Below are 16,059 nucleotides of genomic sequence, written 5' to 3' on the forward strand. Positions count from 1 at the left end.
TGCATTATTCTTGGCTGTGAATGTAGATTTGGTTGCAGCCCTCTCAGAATTCCGTAAGCTCCTATTAGTCTGTAGTGAATTCCTTTTTGTTTTTTTTAATTGAAGCGTACTTGATTTACATCCTTTCTGTTTTAATACCTGGAGTAGACTCTGTAGCCTGCAACTAAGAATCTTAATTTATGTACTTATTTGTACCAAAGATGATTGCAGGGAGCACACCCTCAAGAAAATGGGAATCTAGGATTGATTATCTGACTCTGTTTAGCTTAAAATTAGAGGGGACTTTGTTAGCATTAGAGGATGGAAACTGAGAGCCCATGCCATTCCATAAAGAAATTTTCATTGTGGTTGCTTTGAGTGTCCACTGGTGGTATAAATGGTTGCTGTGAGAGTCTGTAAGTACATGAAGGGTCAACATAATTTATTGTTCAAGCTGGGACACTTTTGAAAGTAAAAGTGAGTGTCATTGACCATTCTAAGATAACAGACATAAACGGGATGGCTCCAGGCAAACTGGGGTATATAGTCACCTTAGGTATGGTGGTAACCCTGTAAGGTAGGCTAGCTCTTTCTAGCTGTGCTGGAGGGCTTACAGAAAGAAAAATTATAGCTCAGGATTTTAAATTCACAGCTCAAGGCATGGTTAAAAAAAATCCAGGGAGTTTCTATAACTGATCTGCAAGGATCTCTTACCTCTTGTCAAAGGGCTGACATAGTTGAAAAATCAGACACAGGTCTGATCCTGCAAATTGGTAAACTGCATTGCATGTGGAATTCACAGCCTTGCCAGGTCTCTTACATATACATGAGAACATTTGTTTCAAAATAGAAGGAGACTGAAATAGGAATGGTAACTGTTGGGAGAATTTAGACAACTTAAGGTATATTGAATCCCAAACTCCATTAAGTTTTTCTTGCTAGCAGAAGCATCCTCTCTGAGATGAAATGATTCTTGCCTTGCTTGAAGGTCCTGTGATGACCTCATCAGAGACAGTTACCTTGCCCATTTTCCTCAATGTCTCTAGACAATTAGTGTCATATTCTAGCATATCCCAGGGAACCAATTGCAAAGTTAAATATGGGAGAATAAAATTGCAAGGTTTTGCTAATTTATGCAGCATAAGACTTGGGGAATATATGTGTGAATGGATTCTGGAGGTGCTAGCTCAGAGAGTGAGGTGTATAATTTTAGATCAGGCTGAATCTTTTGAGATAGGTTCCCTTACCAGATTTTGGGTTAATTGTGGTGGTTTGAGCAGCCGGGAGTATTTCTAACAGTTTTCTCAGTTGGTTGATTACAATCTGAAACTCAACAGTGACAGACACAAAATAAAATAGGCCAGAAATTTCTTGGTATACTATGGAGAAAAAAAAAAAATTTAAACTTAGAAAATTGGGATATAGGAATGGATTTATCATGTATGACCTGTTCTCCATCCTTATAACCATTTTCCTCTGTGAAGGACCAGAGGATACTCCTTTTGTCATAGCACTGAGAAACACATTGGGAACATAGTATCAGCATTTTTGAAAAGTGTTCCAGCAACTGTCCTCTGTAGTCTATGGGTGAAGGTAAGAGGTGCTATCCTTGAACTAAAGATTCCACTTAGTCTCATAGGGAAGCTGGGATCCTGGAGTGGCAGGGGTCAAATAGCAGCAGAGCAGCCTTAAGGGGCTGAAGGGCAGGAGTGTTAATCAGATTAGATTATGTTTATTAATGGTAAAGTGTTCTATGGTAGATGTGACTAGACAGTCCATTGGAATACTTATTTATCTTAATAATAATAATAATAATAATAATAAATGATCTAGTTCTGGTGTAAAAAAGACCTTACTTGAGCCATCATGGTGGACTCATGGAGCTGAGTCTGTTCATGACTTAAGAAGAGAGCCCTTGACTGAAGAAGAGACCTATTAAAAGAAGGTCTTTGGTCTTCGTATCTAATGTTGAGTATTATCATGAACAATTTTATGTTTGTCCATCAGGTATCTGTCTTTTTGTGTCACTTCTGGTATGTTCTCACTTTTAGGTAAAGAACTGACAGTATTCCCATGGGTACTTTTATTATTAACCTAGTAGGTATGTGATTATTGTCCTGTAATTGTTAGTGATGCAGGAGCACAGCCTAAGAGATGTCTGTCTTCCTGGGAGGTCTGGAAAAATATGGCAAAGAAAGTGATGTTTGACATGAGTAGCAGTTAACCAGACAGGTAACATGGAAAAGGACAGATATGGCAGAAGGAAACACATATGCAAAGATTGGACCTTATCGTGTGCAGAGAACATGATAAATACATGTATATGGGTTGGCACATACAATGTATTTGGTGAGTGAAAGAGAGATGCAGCTGGAAATGGAGAGAGGAAACAGATCATTGTGCTCAAGTAAAGACTTAGAATCATGACTTGAGTTAATGGAGAGGCCACTGAGAGGATTTTGGAGGATTCAGAGGTTGGTTCAATAAGATATAGCGACCAGGTGGCAAGTCACAAATGACTGGTAGATAACTTATTTTGGGTGCTGGTGGAAGGTGATGCCGATCTCTGCAATCAGGGGGAAACAGGTGAGGGTGGGAGTGGGAAATGGGAGATTCCTGTAGGCAGGTCCTGTAGTAGAGGTCCAAGTAGGTGGTTGAATGTATGAATATGGGGTACAATGAAGAGGTCTGGACTAGAAATAGAAATTTGGAAATGTAGCAGCTGCTGTCAGTGTCCACCTTTGCACCTTACCATTTCAGTGCATCTTGGCCCATCTCTCCTTTGCCAGTGACTGCCCTCAGAGGCTGCTCTGCCTGTGTTCATGGCAGGCTGGAAGTGCTGAGGAATTAACGTCCCCTGGGAGTAACCTTCATATAATGACTCTCAGGAGTTGTGTGTAAATACCCCAGCTCATTTTCCCCTTGACTGGAATAATTCTAGAGTGTTTTACACCATTTCCTGGAGCTCCTCAAAGACTATGCTCATTTGCCCATTGGGGCATCTTTGCTTGATAATGTTCATTTTATTAACTCCCTTCTTTGCCCTGTCTTACTTTCCTGCTCCCCTAATGATGTTTCCTGGCATCACCTCCAAAATAAACCGCTTGCATTCAAATCCTTGTCTTGAGATCTGCTTCTCAGGAAACCCAAACTAAGACAAGCAGTAGTGGTCATAGGGGGAAGGTTGAAAACAAGGTGGTAGTGGTGATGGAGAAATGAACGAGATCAGCCAAGGAGAAAGGGTAGTTTGATAATGGATCTCTGGGGAATGCCATTATTTATGGAGTAGGATGAGAAAGAGAACTCTGTAAAGGAGCTAGAGTAGGAGCAATCCAAGAAGAAAGAAGGCAAACCAAGAAAAGAATATTGTCTTAGAAATTAAAGGGAAAAAGGCTTTCAGGATGAGGGGAGTAGTCAGTTATGTCAAATTCTGGAGACAGATCAAGTAAGAAAAGAACTTAAGTGTTTATTCCTTGGATTGATCAATAGGAGGTCATCGATGAACATCAAACTTCATGGAAAAAGAGAGATTAGAGATACTCAGGGTATTTATTGCCCCAGTTTTCTCCTGGAGGGAATACCTTGGACTGGTTGTATCCCTTCTCTGAAGGTCACTGCCTCTTTTAACATGGCCTCCTACACATGACTCTCTCCTGGCTTTCAGTAATTTCTTATTCCCTTGTCTCTTTGGACTCAGAGATGGTAACAACGCCATTGATAGTAGCCCCAGGTTACTGCATTGTCCCTTATGGATCTCCTGTACCCTACTGGGACCTGCGTAATGGTTTCTTTGTAAATAAACCCTCCTTAAATTATCCTATTTTGAGGGTGCCTGCTTCCTGTTGGGAATCAGACTTATACAGAGGTTTAGAAAAATTAAAATTTATTTGTTTATTTGTTTAATTTTTTATAGCTAGCAGTTTTTCAGAAAGAATTTAAAACATTTTAATAAGATAGAAGAAACTTGAGTATGTTGTAGGGTAAGTTAGCAGTTCTGAGGTTGTGGTGGATTTTTTTTTTTTTTTGCCTCCTGTGACATTATGAATGATGATGTTCACATGTGTAATACTCTCCCATAGACATGCCCACATGTTGTTACTCTGTGCACCAATTTTCAGGGCCCTACAGCCTGGTAGTCTTCTGAGATCCCTGCTGCATAAAGGTCCATGGGTAACAGAAATAGGTAGCTACAGGCTACAGACAATTCCCAGGTAACAAACTGAGGCTTTCTTACTTAAAAAAGCATATTGGAATGTGAGTGTGTTATTATAGGGCAGCCCTTGACTATTCTCTGATTTATGCAAATAGTATAAACAATCATTGCCAACAAGTTGTATGGGCATCCCATAAAGTTGATTGCCTCTATAGTTGGGAACCCTTGGACTGGAAGGAAGGATATAGAGTCCAGGGTGTAGAGAAAGGTTAAAAATATATACTCCAGAGAGGGGAGAAAATTGGTGGAACAAGGTCCTCTGTGTTACAGATTTTCTTCTGGGGATGGGGTGGAGAAGGTAGTTGTGCTTCCTCAGTGGAGACACATAGAAGGAACAATCTTCCGGGGAGAACACTGAACAGTTGTCCCTTCTGTCTCTATCCCTGCTTGTGCTTTTCATGACCTCACCTTTAAGAGTTAGACAGTAATGAAATGAACAGATCCAGTTTTCCTGTAACTCTTTGGGACAATCTCTTTATTTCAGATTCCTCTTTTTATGATAGAACTTGCAATGTTTGCTATATGATACTTACAGTTACTGAGATGAGATCAACAACAGTTTATAAGGACCAAAAGAGCAAAACCTCTAGTTCCAAATAAATGGAATTTAAAATGTGGTTTGGACCTTCTGATATTTTATGAAGGAAAAATAGGACAAATGTTGGTAGTCAAATTTAGTTGTTCTAATGTTTATTATTTTGTAACACATGTAACCCTGATGGTGGCCACCTGGATGTCCCCAAATCCTCTGGAGTCATCCTTTAGTTTACTCTCCTAATAAGGTGGCTTGAGTCTCCTTAATATGAGAAATAAGTCTGTTCCCCAAGATAGCTGAGAATTCAGCAGGAGGGTGGATTGGTGGCATGAGCAGTAGTGACTTGTATTCTTGTTGTTTCTTCTAGTTCTGATTTCTTGCCTGTCTTGATTTTCAGACACCCCCTCGGTGGCCTCACCTTCTCCCATTGCTCTCAGTTCCTGGAGCTGCTGTCTGACATTGACACGAGTGTCACAGACTTTTACTGAAAGTTAGGGAATAATATATGGTGTAGCTCTTAAAGAAAAGAGCCTGTCTCCCTCTTCAGAATTCTTTCTTTTTAATCTACCTGGATTAAACTGCAGTCAGGTTTAAAATAATAACATCTCTTCATCTATTGACCCATCTCTCTCTCTCTTTCCTTTATCCATCCATCTGGTACATATGTAAGATGAATGTGGTTTTACAATGTTAAAAAAACTTGAAAGATGTTTTAAAAGTCTATATGTTTAGGCTGTAAAAGATGCATACTAGCTCTTCAAAAGCTATCACAGAAAAGCTTAGGAAATATGAAGCAAAGAAATTTTTGTGTTCTTAGTAAAATACTTAACTGTAGAATGCATATTATCACAGTTTTTAAGAAGCTAAATTTTATTTCCCACTCTCTTACAGTGAAAAAGTGTTCATTTTTATCCAGCAATGGCATTCTGAGCAAAACTCATCTCTGGCCTTAAGAGTTTGTTGTCACGTTTATGTGAAGCATTGGATTTAGAAACCTACTCAGTAGTCTCAGTTCTTCTCCTTAAACAAGGCATACTCTTGTTCCTACTTCAATGAATCATTTCAATGAGATCTGAAAATCTCTTTATGTGTTACAAATTTTTCTGCTTTTTGGAGGATCCAAGGTCCAGGAGATTATGCTTGTGGAGGTTTGGATTAAATGTTCTAACCTTAATTAGTCTTTCCGCCCTTTCTGTAGCTCCTGTGCCCTCGATTCCATCCCTCTTCCTGTTGAGGATGTGCATGTTCCCAAGACTGAGCCTGATTTTCCAGTACAGCCCTCCTTCTTACAATGATGTTTTCCTTAATGCAGACTGAAATGAGTTCACTTCATGTTTAAATGCCTTGTGGTTAGAACTCAGGACTTGCCAGCCTTCTCCATTTGTTTGCAGTTTGCATCTATTTCACCCTGCAGCTGCAAAAGGGTTTTCTGATTTGGTTTCCAGGAGATCAATTCTGAACTGACCTCGAGTGCAGGAAGACCTCTGCAGGGACAGATGCAGATTTTGAAGCACTATTTAGAAGACCCTCTTTAGGAAAATGAATATAAAATTATAAATATAAATTAGGTATAAAGGTGATTATCTATTTAGAAAGAGAAAACAAATAATAACAAAAATTTTAAAAGTTGACTGAGTTTGAAATAGTTTATTTTTACAACTTTTTCAAAAACATACTTTCATGAGAATGTAATGCTAGGGACCCTTCCAGGGCCATGGAAGAGACCTGTATAAATTGTGTGTGTGTGTGTGTGTGTATGGGATTTTTACAGAGATTTGACATTATACACAACTGTGGATGCTGGTTAAATAGTCTCTTTGGGCCTGTTGTCTTCATGTCAGATGCTAAAACTTGAAGTCTGCATAGCAAACAATTGGGAAGGGAAGATGGATGTAAAGTTGGGGAGAGCAAGGACAAGCTAGAATCCACGAAGAGGAGCCAGGATCATGAGAATGAACTGGGACCTGTGTCAGTTTTCACTGCCTTCATCTTTATAAAATAGTGCCCTTTTTTACAGAGCTAAACAAATGTCTCAGGAAGATGTTGAAGGAGGATCCCAGGAGAAGGTGGAGCAGCTGCAGGCCTGGGTGCTGCCCTGTGGCCAACAAGGTAAACCAGCAGATCAATGATAATGTGCTTGAGCTACAAATGTACCTGACTCCACCTTTTGAAGGTTAAATATAATATGGCTGCTGCTTCACTTCCGCCTTCTAAATCTCATGCAAATAGGTCTCTCAAATATGGTTCACCATAACCAGAAACATACAGGGAAGTGAATGCTAGGAAACATGGTTCAGCCTAGGTATACTGATGTATTACAAAACCACCATAGTCTGCCCATTGTCACCTTGCCACCCATATACATCTCTGTAAACTATACTTATTTTAAAAATAAATACATTAACAAAGTCATACTTCTGCCTAACCTGATACAACTACCCTATGTACAACTGAAAATATGCTAACCCTTTCCCCCTAGGTGGATACTAATTCCCTTTTGTGTTATTTATTTATTTATTTATTTTTGGCTGTGTTGGGTCTTCGTTTCTGTGCGAGGGCTTTCTCTAGTTGCGGCGAGCGGGGGCCACTCTTCATCACGGTGCGTGGGCCTTTCACTGTCGCGGCCTCTCTTGTTGTGGAGCACAGGCTCCAGACGCGCAGGCTCAGCAATTGTGGCTCACGGGCCTAGTCGCTCCGCGGCATGTGGGATCTTCCCAGACCAGGGCTCGAACCCGTGTCCCCTGCATTGGCAGGTAGATTCTTAACCACTGCGCCACCAGGGAAGCCCCCCTTTTGTGTTTTTGATCATGTTCATTCTTAAGTTATTCAAACTCCCCCTTTGTTATCCTGTAACTTAAATACTGAGATATAAGGTTAACAATTATCCATATATCTTATGTTAGTTGCTCAGGAAATGGGAGTAGGAAAGAAAATTAAAGTATTTGTTTAGTGTATAGTATTTTGATATGATACATTCATATCAAAATAAGGAAGAAATACAACTACCATACTTCTCATTTCTGCAGTTAGTTACATGGTCTAGCTGGTATTTATAATTGCCGCCTTCTGCTAGTTGGAGTTCCTCTCCTGGTGAGGTAACCTGAATATTTATTCCTGAAGTTTCTGGACCATTAGTAGTCTTGCATGAATTGACTTGTTTTAGTTTTCCATTGACTTTAATCACATAACAAAGGACTGCTGAAAGGCTCTCCCAGGGTTTCCCTCTGCCCCCACTGTGCAGTAGCAATCCAATTTCCTCTTGATAGTGAGGATCAATCACCGGGATGATCTGAGCAATCCAGGATTTCCATACTATTGGCATTTTGGGCTAGATAATTCTTTGTTGTAGTGGGCTGTCCTGTGCATTGTACGATGTTTAGCCACATCCTTGACCTCTAACCACCAGGTACTAGTTCACTCTCCTCCTGCAATTATCGCAACAACAACAAAAAATGTCTCTAGACGTTACGAATGTCCTCTGGACAAAATTGCCCCCAGTAACCCTTTTCTTTTGCCAGTTGATTCATAGACATAAGTACCCCAAAGTGGCTATGTGATAGTCTCAATTTCCAGTTAATGGAATCACTGTTTTGTCTCTTGCTGAAAGCATTGCTCTTTGGGGAACTACAGCCTCCAAATCAGCGGAGCCTAAAGTTGCAGGGATGGAAAGCAAACACTTTGTTAGTGAATCACTAGAGGTATTAGTGAGAGCTGCTATTCCTATTTCTATTCCTTGATTCCTAGATTCATGAATCCTGGTTATGGGAGAAACAGGACTATACATTTGTTGTCAGGTTATATACTACCTCCTGGTCCATATTGCCGTAGCTTTAAAAGGTACTGTCAACTATCTGGCACTATAACTGAGTGTTCAAAAAGCCATTCCATTGTTCTATCAAGTCAGCTACTTCAGGATGATGGGCATCATGGGAAGACCAGTGAATTCCATGGGGATGGGCCCATTGGCTGCACTTCATTTGCTGTGAAATGCTTGGCTGGAAGCAATGCTGTATTATACCATGATGGTGGATAAGGCATTCTGTAAGGCCACAGACAATGGCAGAAGCATTGTGGGCAGGGAAGAGAAATCCATGCCTATGGTAAGTGCTTATCCAGTGAGAACAAAGTGCAGCTCCTTTCATGACAGAAGTGGTAATGTAATCAGTCCACCATCAGGTATCTGGCTGATTGTCCCTAGGGAATGGTGCCATTTTAGGGGCTCAGTTTTGGTCTCTGCTCCTGGCAGATTGAGTACTCAGCAGTGCTGTATCCAGATAAGCCTTGATGAGTAGAAGTCCATTTTACTAGGTTCATGCATTACCTCTATCCCTGCCAATATGGCCATTATATTTGAGCCCATTTGACAATAACAGAAGTAGATGGAGAAAGAAGTTCACTGACAGCCCCAGAATATCTCATCCTATCCACTCAACTATTAAAATCCCTCTCTGTTGAGGTCACACTTTGGTGAGCATACACATGGGACACAAAACATTTTGCATTCTGTGCCCATTTAGAGATGTTTATCCAATACTTCTCCAGATCTTTATGTTACCAATTTTCCAATTGTGTTTCATCTAATTCCTTGACCACCCAGCCAGACCATTAACCATACCTCAGGAATTACTGTAGACCCATACCTCTGGTTATTGTTCCTACCAGGAAAAATGAACAGCCAGGTACATCACTCAAAGTTCTGTCTATAGGGAAGATTTCCCTTTACCACTGTTCATGAAGGCCATCCCAGCATAGGGCTATAGTGCTATAGCCACCCACTTTCAGGTTCTGCCTGCATATATTAAGTAGAACCATCTGTAAACCAAGCCTGAGTTTTTTCTTTCTTAGTTAACTGTTCATAGAGAACTCCCCACAAGGCCATAGGTGTGGGTTGAGAGAGAGAAGGCAGTTATCAGGAGTGGGGGCATGGGCATCTCGGCAACTTTCTCATGCAGCTGACTTGTGCCTTCAAGACCTTTTTGAGCCTGCTTTCTATATACCACTTTTACTTGATGGAATGCTGCAGCTGTACATGCCTAGCTTTATAGGCTTGGTGAGTCAGACTATCTACTTCATGATGGGCGCCTCAGGCCACATGGTAACTTGGTGGCCCATGGTCAGGTGTTCAGGTCTACTAAGGTCAAGTAGAAAGCCAAAAGCTGTTTCTCAAAAGGAGAGTAGTTATTTGCACAGGATAGCGTGGTTCTGCTTCAAAATCCTAAGGGTCTTCATTGTGATTCACTAAGAGCAGCGGGCCATAGGCTTCATACAACATCCGTATCCATCACTGACACTTCAAGCTGACTCCTTATGCACAATCTCCCAGGATTTCAGCTTTTGTTTCTCATTACTCCTAATTATACTTACTTCTAGGGGAAGGATATATAATCCCTAAACTCTTGGTGTGTGTGTTTGATATGGACCCTGTGGTGAACAGAATAATGCCCCTCCCACAAAGTTGTCCATGTCCGAACCCCTGGAATCTGTGAATGTGTTAGCTTTCGTGGCAAAAGGGACTTTGCAGATGTGATTAAGTTAAGGGTCTTGAGATGGGGAACTTACTCTCTTTTATCCAGGTGGACCCAATGTAACTGCCAAAGTTCTTATAAGAGAAAGAGGGAGACAGGAGAGAGACAATCAGAGAGTAGGATGTGGATGTGACAACGGAAGTGGAGGCTGAAGTGATACAAGGAAGGAGCCATGAACCAAAGAATGCAGGTGGCCTTAAGAAGTGGAAGAGGTAAGGAAATAAATTCTCCTGTAGAGGCTCCAGAAGGAATACAACCCTGCTGTCACCTTGATTTTAGGACTTCTGACCTCCAGAACTATAAGATAATAAATTTGAGTTTTAAGCCACTAAGTTTGTGGTGATTTGTCACAGTGGCAGTAGGAAATCTTGACATGAAACTAGACCCAAAAGGAAACGCCAGGTGTCTGGGTAGAGTCCTCTCCCTCCCTGTGCACTCCTCCTCCCCTTCCCAGTCTCCATCATTCTCCACAAGACTGGCTCCAGACAAACTATTGAAGGACACAAAGTCATTGCAAGACTCTTCTTTCTACCCCTTCTGTGCCCTGTGTCTTTATGTAAACCCCTGGCTACCTGAGGTTCCTGAGTTCTTCCTCTGTCTCATCAACTTTTTTTCATCAAGCCTTCCTTTTAAATTCTTCTTTTGCTCAGGATTTGAACTCTGATAGAAAAATGATAAATTGTTAATGAATCCGTGACTTCTATTTTCAAATATATCTGAAACACCTTTATATTTCTATAGTGGTTTCTTGCAGACTCTAAGTCACAGAAAGAGTTACTCTAACGATGAAAAATTTCAGTTTTGTGGCAAGCTAATCCTGGGAAATTTGGAGTCTTTCAAATTACTTCAGGTAAATGCCAGTCTACATGCAGGGCATTTTCTGACTGCTTATTGCTTATCCCCAAGTATCCATTAATGTTTCCTATTGTTGTGTCTGGAAAATCATAAAATTTTCAAAGGTTTTTGCTGTTCACACACAAACTTGCATTTGGGATGTTATTTAGGATCCACAGCTCACTGAAGTAACTAAGTTCTCTTATCTTGTCTAGTTTGTTTTGCTATTAGGTTCTGTTAGATGTGACAGTAAGACATTTTCTGCTGCTCCATCCTCTGTGTCACTCAAATCATTGTTGCTGGTCTCCTTGGTACTGGTAGCCTGGATGAGTAGAGTTTGTGTTAGTGGCTCTGGAAAGACTGTGAGTTCATGCAAGAATGGGAGAGGTGCTTAAGGAAGATGAACTCTTCCATCTTTGTAGCCAAGGAATGTCAATTGAAACAGCACACCAAAGAGATACTGTTTTTTATACTTTGATTTTCTTTTTTTATCCCAGCTTTATTGATATATAATGACATATAGTATTTTGTAAGTTTAGAATGTACAACCTATTGATTTGATACACTTACATATTGCAAAATGATTACCACCATAGTGTTAGCTAACACCTTTGTAGTGTAGCATAATTACCATATCTTTTTTGTGGTGAGATCATTGAAGATACAATCACTTAACAACTTTCAAGTATACAATACAGTATTATTAGTTATAATAAACATGTACATTAGATCCCCAGAACTTATTCATCTTATAACTGGAAGTTTATAGTTAAAGAGATACTTTTTTTTTTTTATTTTGGTGCTGGTGTTTTATTTTTATTTTTAAAATAAATTTATTTATTTATTTATTTATTTATGGCTGCGTTGGGTCTTTGTTGCTGCGTGTGGGTTTTCTCTAGTTGCAGCGAGCAGGGGCTACTCTTCGTTGTGGTGCACGGGCTTATCATTGCCGTGGCTTCTCTTGTTGCAGAGTACGGGCTCTAGGCACATGGGCTTCAGTAGTTGTGGCACATGGGCTCAGTAGTTGCGGCACACGGCCTCAGTAGTTGTGGCTCGTGGACTCTAGAGCGCAGGCTCAGTAGTTGTGGTGCACAGGCTTAGTTGCTCCATGTGACATCTTCCCGGACCAAGGCTCGAACCCGTGTCCCCTGTATTGGCAGGCAGATTCTTAACCACTGCACCACCATAGAAGTCCCTAAAGAGATACTTACTTTTAAATTGCTATGGTCACAATGCACCATCCCCACACTGACACAGTTTGCAATGCTGTTCTTTGGATAGAGTCTTCTCTTAGACTATTAAAACCAGCTGTCTTAGGCTTTCCAGATTCTAGGCTTCAGTCTTGCAACCATCCCAGTCCACGGTTCGGCTTTGTGAGCCCATGCCCTGAATTTGGTCCTCTGTGTCCTATGACTCTGTATATGACAGGAGGAAGCCAGTAGGGAAATGGAAAATAGCTTTTCTTCTGGGGCCTTAGAGCAGAGATGGACTAAGCACCATTCCACATCTCTTTTGTTAATAGACCATACCCTAGGCCTGGGAGGCCACCTGTGGTGGACTTTTTGCAAAATGACCACTATTATTCCCCTCTCTTTATCTGCATCCCTTGTGATGTAACTGTGCAGTTGCTTACCTTAAGAGGTAGAGTATATTTCCCCAGCATTTGAATCTGGGCTAGCCTGATGATTTGTTTTGGAATGCAGCAGAAGTGTTGCTGGGTCGATTCTGAGCCTAAGGATCCACCTGTTCTCCTGGAACACTGCTCAGCTGCCAAGTAAATAATCAAAGGGGCAAAGCTTGCTAGAGGGCGAGAGACCACCTGGAAGAGAGAGGAGCCATCTGAGCAGAGGTCACCCTAGACTAGCCAGTGTCGAGCTGACCCAGCAGCTGACCACAGATGTCTAGTGACCCTGGCTGAGACCTGAAGAACTGCCAAGCTGAAGTTAGCCTAATTGCCCACCTGCAGAATTATGGCTAAAAATTGGTTGTTTTCAGCCACTATGGCTTGGAGTGGTTTGTTATGCAGCCAAAGTTTATTGATTTGTCATCAAGGTTAGAAGCATTTCCAAATTACAAGTTACATCCACTGCTGAATTATCACACCTGCCACATAAGAGGAAAGAAAAGGCAAAGGATGAGCCATATATGGAAGAGAAGAGATATAAAAGGAGGAATATATAGGCAGGTTGCTATTACTCTCAGGTAGTTCTGATTATAATCAAGTTTCTTCTCCCACTAAATGGATCACTTTACAATTCAACTGGAATCTTTTGTTTACAAGACTCAGAAACTCCCCCACACTGGCTTAAGTAAAGGAAAACTAGTCTCAGGGGTATCTCATGGATCCCAAGACCCAGCTAGGTCTTCTTGAGTGACTGGCCCTAGAACTGGAATATAGTTTGGATACAAGAGAGCTACTTTCTCTGCCTTGTTTTTTCCACCTCTTTCTCAAGATCTCTCATCACTTCTGTATGTTTGCTTCACTTTTTCTCTCTTCAGTTCTCTGCTTGCACATAGCTTCATTGTGCCCATTCCAAAATAGCAGGCTCAGACTCCAGTCCTCAGGACCTTCTAGCTCACCTTCCATAAATTAAAATTCCCATTCAGAGAGAATCCTATTTGGTCCACTGTGGACCAGTCAGTTGTGCTTGAGTGGTGGTTGGCAAGGCCAATAAAGATACCCCATTTTTTTTGCCTTTTAAAAAAAAAATTTTTTTTTTAATTATTATTTTTTAACATCTTTATTGGAGTATAATTGCTTTGCAACGGTGTGTTAGTTTCTGCTTTATAACAAAGTGAATCAGCTATACATATACATATATCCCCATATCTCCTCCCTCTTGCGTTCTCCCTCCCATCCTCCCTATCCCACCCCTCTAGATGGTCACAAAGCACTGAGCTGATCTCCCTGTGCTATGAGGCTGCTTCCCACTCTTTTGACATTGGGCAGGTATCTTTTGTAAGAACCAGAGGACTGCATTAATATTCTTAATCTCTACTACTGGCAGGAACTACACCTTACTTTCTGGAACTCCTTTTTTACCAAGTTACCAAATAGATTTTTACCTTTGCTTTCCAGTGGAGGATCAACTTCTGCGTCCTTCCATTGGAGGAATATGAATGACAATAATCAGCAATTTCCTTTCCTGATCAGGCTGGGGCAGGGATTGGAAAGTCTTTCTTAGCCCTGAGTCCTGCCTCATGTGTCTTTATGATGCTCCTGGTGTCCCAAGACTCAGGACTTCCAGCCTCTCCTTCCTATGAAGCTAGCTTCCAGTGTCCTTAACATTCTATTCAGCATCTGGGTCTGTTTTCCTTTTTTTAAAAAATTGTGTTTTGTTTTGTTTTATTTTACAATAGTCAAAATCTAGAAGCCTGCTGATCGAGACACTCTCTAATAGCAATTTATAGTTATATGGATTTTATGGAATAGAAAATTTTCAAAAATAAATCTGGGTACTGACATATGGTTACCAGGTCTATATTTTGCCACAGAAAGCCATTACAAGCTCCCATATCCAATCATCATCATTTAATGTTAGATTGAAACCAAGGAAATTGCCATTTTTGTAGGTCAAAAACAGTTGAATATTGGCAATTTCCTGTGGTTCAATGTAATATATTGAAGCATATTTTAACTTGGGAACTGTAGGAAGGATATACTCTTATAATAAAGAACTGACCTTTACAGTGAGTTTATTTAACTTTATGAAAAATGCACTACACTTTCCTTAATTTTCTTATTTCATCATGAACCATGAACACTTTATAATGGTCTGGCACTAGTTTTTGATGTGTTCTTTTTTTAAACACAGGTCTGGGGAAACACATCTGTGTGATCCTCTCAGGATCACTCTCATTCCTAAGAATGCTTTTTTCCTAGCCTCCGAGGCAGGATTCTGGCCTTCCCTTGATTCAAAGTCATTTTCAAAGAGCAGTCCTCTTCTCTCTGAGGCCCTCTCAGACTGTTGTTGGGTGAATCCTTCACTTGCACCAAACTTGGGTATTTAGGGGACATGTTTTCAGCACTCAATTCATTGTCACATTCCCCCTCATGAAGAACATGGTTACATTTACAAAAGGATCCTCAGTAACCTCCCATGATTCCGCAATGAAATATGCAAACCAGTTTTTCTATCAACCATGAGTTAAAGATCTTCCCTTTGGATTGTGTTTCTTGCACAACTTTTCTATCTCAGACAACTCCCCCATCACCCTCTATTTCCTACCCAAGGGATCGTCATCTCTTACAAGCAAGATCCAGACAGATTGTATGACAAACTGGCTGTGGTTATTAAAAACATCTTTTTAGCTCTTGGCACAATAAGCAAAACCACCCCTGATGAAAAGAAAGTCTCTCTCTACCATATGGTTCTTGAAAGAAGTACAATTTTCTGAATTTACTGTACATGTGAAAACAATAAACAATTTGCATTTCTTTCTTTTTCTAGTAACTCAAACTCTAACCTGAGGGTTTTTAAAGAATGGATTTTGTAATTTCAACATTGTACCACTTTCTGAAATATTACTGATTCTCAGCAAAGTAACTAAGCCTTAGCCAAATGTTTCAGTTTATCTCTCTTTTTTTGTGTGAATCTGTAAATGCGTCAGAAAAACGTTTACTGTAATGTTAGAATGTGCATGTGTTGGCATTAAAACTGTGGTTTTGTCCCTACGGGGAATCAAATGGAAGCAAAATTACAGTTAATTCCTGGTATCTATGGTAATGGGGAACAGACAGAGTTTGTACCAGTAATATTTGAAAAATTTATTTTAGAAATTAGGTTGAACCTTGTCCTACACTAAACCTTTTGCCAGAGATCCACAAGTAGTCAAGTTGTTCTTTTCCCTCCTCCTGGTTCACCAGACTCTGGGGTAGAGAAATGGCCAGCAGGAAAGAAGGGTAGAATCAAAAAACTTATTCACAAATCTCATGATCATTAGATTTTTCTCAGCATGTTGACTATAGCTCT

Source organism: Eubalaena glacialis, chromosome 4 (genome assembly GCF_028564815.1).
Source record: "Eubalaena glacialis isolate mEubGla1 chromosome 4, mEubGla1.1.hap2.+ XY, whole genome shotgun sequence".
In the NCBI taxonomy this organism is placed as follows: Eukaryota; Metazoa; Chordata; class Mammalia; order Artiodactyla; family Balaenidae; genus Eubalaena; species Eubalaena glacialis.